This window comes from Vicia villosa, linkage group LG2, assembly GCF_029867415.1.
Source record: "Vicia villosa cultivar HV-30 ecotype Madison, WI linkage group LG2, Vvil1.0, whole genome shotgun sequence".
In the NCBI taxonomy this organism is placed as follows: domain Eukaryota; kingdom Viridiplantae; phylum Streptophyta; class Magnoliopsida; order Fabales; family Fabaceae; genus Vicia; species Vicia villosa.
Genome location: NC_081181.1, coordinates 161,376,895 through 161,382,957, shown reverse-complemented (window position 1 = coordinate 161,382,957; position 6,063 = coordinate 161,376,895). Strand labels below are relative to the sequence as shown.

Below are 6,063 nucleotides of genomic sequence, written 5' to 3'. Positions count from 1 at the left end.
CATAGAGATGATAAATGTCTAATCTCCTAGGGTATTTGTTTTGGATATTGGGGATGCTTATAAGAAGCCCGTGGGTCCTTGTACGAAGCCCAAGAGGAGGCTATCCGAGGGTCCTTGCATTGTAAGCCCAAGAGGAGGCTATGGGAGGGACAATCCAGGGTCCTTGCATTGTAAGCCCAAGAGGAGGCTATGGGAGGGTCACTCGTTTGTACAAAGCCCAAGGGGAGGCATGGTATAGTTGGTCTGAGCTCTTAGAGCGATTTCACCGGGAAACCATACTCTATGTCCTAACCTAAACTAGGGAGATTCTTTGCACGAAGCCCAATAGGAGGCTATGGGGAACCTAGTGTTGTACTAAATTGAACAAGCACACATATCACACATATGAACAAACATGAACAAGTATGAACAAACATGAACAGGTATGAACAATTATATATATGACAAAGTGTGTGTATATAATGGAGTTTATGAAGGAAATATACCTGTAAGCATGATCCATTTGTATACACAGGGGTTCGGGACTTACACTCGGGAAGAGGTCCGCTTGAGTTTATTCAAAGCTATGTAAACAGGTATTCACAAAAGGGATTGGGACTTATACCTACATGGAGGCCCATGGTATATTTTTGGGAAGATTTAGAGAAAAACCTTCATTTTGGTTTGTTATTCAAAGTTAAAAATCAAACTGATCGAGATATGTACAAAACGGTATATGTACAATGAAATACCTAATTTCATGTACAGGAATGGGTATGTACAAAAGGGCTTGGGACTTATACCTACGTGGAGGCCCGTGTTTTATTTACAAAACATGGTTGACTGTTTTATTTACAGGACGCGAGGTTTCGCTTTTGTAAAACTGTTTGAAGATTTGTTGGAAAAAGTTTATTTGTTTTGAAGACTGTATAAAAAGAAAAGAAATGGGACTTACACTCTCTAATATTCGAGAGGCCCCTGTTTTATTTTCATAAAACAGGGTGGACGGTTTTTGAAAAAAAGGTGTGAGATTTATTGTTTTAAAAACAGTTTGAAAAGTATTGTTTTGAAAAAGTTTTCTGTACAAAGAAAAACTGTAAAAGGAAAAAAAGAGTGGGTCTTATACTCTCTAATATTCGAGAGGCCCCACTGTTTTGAAAAAAAACAATGGAATAATTTGAAAGTGAATTGATTACTGTTGTGAAAACAGTTGATTGAGTTTTAGGCTTACCTCGAAGAATGAGAAAATTGAATTTCTGAGTTTGAGGTGTTACCGTGATCCTCAAGTGGTGTGCTTTGAATAAATTAGGATCTCAACAGATATTAAGCATCCACACCAGCAGAAAAGAACGTCGAATAAGCTCACAGCTTACAGCATTCCATGATTATCCAGTAATTGTTTAAGGACTCCTACAGCAAATGGAAGACCAAACAAAACAGACAAATCCAAAAGACAACGGAGAAATAATCTCGAAGTCTCGGATGAAATTAGAAAATTCAAGTGATATAATCAAATAAAAATTTAAATGATTAACTACACAAGATAATATGAAAATATCAAATTCAAACAAAATTAATTTAAGAAGAAGATATTTTTTGTAGTTTTTTCATGAAAAGAGAAAATAATTAGAAACACAAAATTAAATATGTATCTAATGTATCTTTTTTGTTGTTTTGATAAGAATTAAAAAAACACACTTATAAACACATGAAAATATTAAAAACATATTTTTGTCATTTTTAATAAGGATTAGAAAAGAAAAATAAAATCCTATATTAAAATAAAATACTAATTCTTTTATAAAATCATTTTAAAGAAAATCAAAGAGATAATAAAAAACTAGTAATGGGCCAAGGAGATGCTGAAATCAAATTGGGGGTGCATGGTCCATTAAAGCTTAACTGAAAATAATTAAAAAAAGAAAAGAAGCTGGGCCGGACCGGGTCGGGTCAGGATGACCCGGATCCGCCTCTTCTCTCTTAATGCAAGGTTGGGTTGGAAAAACCTAAAGAAAACAAACAAGAGGCAGCGCCTCTTCTTTCTCAATTCACGTTCTCTGCTGGAAAAAATTTCATCTTCTCAGAACAAACAAAAACAGCAACTCGTCTCCTCTCTCTCACTCGTAGTAGAACAACAACAACAAAACCCTCGGTTTCCCTCACTGATTTTCTCTCTCGAATTCGTTCTCTGCTCTCTCTCGTTTTCACTCGCGATCAACAACAACAATGATCTCGGCGGCCATGGAAGAAGCTTGAAGAACCCAGGTATGTTTCTTTCCAAATTTCGTTTTCTTGTTGTTTTCTTTCTGTTTCAATTTTTACTCATGGTGAACAAACAGTAACAACAACTTTTGGTCTTTTGCTCAGTCACATAGCGTAAACAAACAACGATGACAACCTCCGCCTCTCTCTTGCCGTAAACAGCAATAATGACAACAACTCTCACTCGGTGCTCTATGCGGTTTAGATAGTAACACCGACCTCCTCTGTTCTAGCTTATCATCATCATCACTGATTTTCAGAACCTCACAGAGATTCAACCGAGTTTGACAAGTGAAGGTATGATTCTTGAACAAATTCTATGAATCCAGTTTTGAAATTCATATCACCAACAATACTGAATTTCATTTTCTTTCTTTTGACATAGCAATAATTATTTATGCAGTCTATGGTAGGAAATTGATCTACTGCATCAAGAGGATTAAATTGCTATCTAAAAGGAAGCGAGGAAAAAGAACCTGATCGGAGCAAGTCCGATGAATCAATTTCAGCGTCGGCTTTTGACAGGTACGAATTCGACTTTGGCTCTGCTTCCCTCTGCTTTTGCTTCTGAATTACTGATGTTGTGCAACTATGAACCGCTAATTGTTGTTGCTGAATTTTGATCTTTGAAGAACAATTTGAATTGTTGTTGTAACTGTGGTGGTTGTTGAATTTTTGAACTGTTGATGATGTTGTTACTGCTGTTGTGAATTGTTGCTATTGCTGAATTTTGCTTTTACTTACAGCAACAATAACTCAATCTCTATGTTTTCAATTTTCAGCTATGCACAATAATAACATATTTGCAAGAATGATTTAAACAATAATATTTGAGCATGAGGATGAATACAACTTACCTACGGCGAGGAGGTGTTCGCCGGTTTATTGTTGAGGTACACCTTGAATTCTTTGTTGTTACTAACAACCTTGGATTGTTACTAACAATTTTCCTAACAACTTTGCTTGTTGTTGTAGGATCCTTTGATGAAGATGAAGCCACCTCTCTTTGGATATTAGGGAGACTTGAAGGTGGCCTTCAAGTTGGAACTCTCCACCAAGGTATGAAGAATTTCTTCTTCACTCCCCTTCAAGAAACTATGTAGCTAGAAACTCTTATTTTTTCAAGTAGTTTTCTTTGATTTGAAGAATTTCTCCTTCTAACAAAGAAACATGAAAACTATAAGAGAAGAGGAAGAAGTGAGAAAGCTAGTAGTATAGTAGCTTTGGTGTGATTTGCAATGAAGTGAGGCCTTCTATTTATAGGAAAAGTTAAGGGTGTGTTTGGCATTTGGTAAACTTGATTCAATCATTGCAAGATAAGAAAAAGAATAAGAATATTCTTTATGAGATTTTTCTCTTGCAAGTGGACATGAAATATCTTTGATTCCTTTTGTCTTGAATTATTTCTTTTTTTTGAATTATTTCTTTTGTTGGATTTTTGCTAATCCCACCCCTTTTTGTTTTGACTTGGGCTTTTGAATACTTTGTTGAACTTTTTGCTAATCTCACCCTTCTTGTTTCTTTTTCCATGTGACATGAGCATTCTTGATGAAAGCATGAAGAAATTCAATTTTGAAGAATGAAGACTTTGAAGAATGAAGAATTTAAGAAAGTCTTTGAAGCTTTTTTTCTTTTTCTTGTAATTCCAATTCATTCCAACTTTAAATTGTATGAACTTTGCATTCTTGAAAATGAATGGAATTTTGTAATTCTTGAACTTTAGATAAAGTTTCTTTGTAATTCATTTGTTCCATGTAAATGCTTGAACTTCTTTTAGAACTTGAATGAAATTATTATTCAATCATGAAATTCCAATATTCTTGAGTGAAATTGTTATTCAAGTATGAAGCTTTGAATATTCTTGAATGATCTTGAATGAAATTTGAATTCCTTTTGAATAGAAAAGGATAGGAAATCCTTTGAATTTTAGGCCTTGAAACATGTTCTTGCCATCATGGATCTTTGAAGTAATATTGAACTTGAAATTCTTGAATTCATGGTCTTAGAACCATACTTGAAGCAATTCTTTCAAAATGAACTCAAAATGGATAATGTCTTCTCCTTTTTTGCAAACCTTGAAGAAATTCTTATGGATAATTTTGAACTTGTTCTAAATTCCAAGCAATCCATATGAAACACTTTCTTTCATCAATGACAAATCCACATGCCAATTCTTTGAACAAATTCCAAACTAATCTCTTGAATCGCACAAATTGAAAATGGCACACTTCAAATGAACACAAATTGATGACTATGGATCTGTAATTGAGACACAATTTCCATTGGATATTGTCATAGGGATTATTTGAGGATGATTGAAACCTTTGATTGACTCCCTGGGGATTTTTAGGGTTTCCCAAATGTGATCCCTGATTTCAGTCCCTGATAGTTCAAAACCCTAATTCTGATGATTTGAAATTTCACTGTTGATCAATCCTTGTGTAGGAGATGTCTTGAGTCAATGGATTAGGTCAAAATGATGTACTTGGGGTCTTGAGATCATGCCCCAAGTCATTAGGTCAAATCCTGAACAAAAGCCAGGGGTATGCTGTCTTCAGTCAAAACCCTAATCTGGTTGGTTCAGAGCCTTTAAGCTTGTTGAAATGAATCTCTGAGGACCAAATGCTGATTGTTGATGAAGATAGTTCTTTTGAGATGAAGGGAGAACAAAACCCTAATTGATTGTTACTTGTACTGATGAGTGATTTCCTGATTAAATCCTGCTGAGTCACAAGTAACAAACACAAGCTATGCAATTTGTTAGAGATGCAAATGATGCATATGCAAATGATATGAGGTGGTATCTTAGGTCAAAAATTGGGGTATGACAGATGCCCCTATTTAAGTTTCTTCAACCTGAGATATGAAGATTGAAAATCTTCGTTTTGATAAGGTGGAAGAGACTTAAATATCAGAAGACGCGAATTTTGGACCTAAGATACCAAAATTGCGAATGATGCAAGGATATCTTTACCGAGGGATATCAAAAACTGACTCCGCTGGGGAAAAGAGATTGGGAAGGATGTCTCAATCCGTTTTAGGAAGAGAATCTGTTTTTTTCTTTTTGGGAAAGCAACTGTATGCTTCACCGGGGAATGATAGCTTTGTAAGAAAAGCTTACCTATCGACATTACCGACTATCAGCACAGGGATAGACTTGTTTAATAATACGAAGGTGAAAGGTATGAAACTGTGTTACCGACTACCAGCATGGTGATAGACTTGACAAGGTAAAAAGAGTTTCAAAGGTTTGGTTAATATTACCGACTATCAGCAGGGTGATAGACATGTTGAATAATATAACCAGAACAAAAGGTTACTGACTACCAGCCTCGTGATAGCGGTTTTGAAGACATGATCAATTATCAGCCAAGTGATAAAATGATCTTGGAGACTTTGCTAGGGAAATTACTGGATATTCAGCCTTGTGAACAGTAATAAGGCCCTGATCGCCAAATGGTCTTCATGATTGATTTCCTTGAGAGGAAAAAAAGCTTTTGGAAGAGACATAAGCTGCTCAGATGATGAGGCTATTGCTTATTGTCTGTTTTTTCACGACTCTGTTTGAGGAATCGGAACTTGAATCTTTGGTAAAGACAGGGTTCTAACCAAGAATGAATTGGAAAGAAATAGTCAAACAAGACTTTGTTCCCATGAGGAATGAACTCAACTGGGGATTTCCTCCTTTGTTTTGAAAGGAGAAACTAAAGTAACCTTCTTCCACGAGGAATGATCTCAGTGGGGAACTGGAGAAAGAAGATGTTCTTTCTGCTTATGGGTGACAACCTACTTGGAGGGATGACATGCCCATACTTGTTTCTT

At 35.7% G+C, this 6,063-nt stretch overlaps 1 long non-coding RNA gene across 2 annotated transcripts; it reads left to right on the top strand.

Moving 5' to 3' along the window:
* The first annotated feature begins 1,849 nt into the window (after positions 1-1,849).
* On the top strand, positions 1,850-4,016 carry LOC131652769 (uncharacterized). 2 transcript variants are annotated; one of them, XR_009298798.1, is made up of 5 exons: positions 1,850-2,244; positions 2,347-2,538; positions 2,627-2,766; positions 3,024-3,134; positions 3,217-4,016. It is a non-coding gene; the product is annotated as an uncharacterized LOC131652769 (long non-coding RNA). The 2 variants fall into 2 exon arrangements; XR_009298797.1 differs by having other exon boundaries at positions 1,875-2,244; positions 2,645-2,766; positions 3,217-3,992.
* Positions 4,017-6,063: the final 2,047 nt, after the last annotated feature.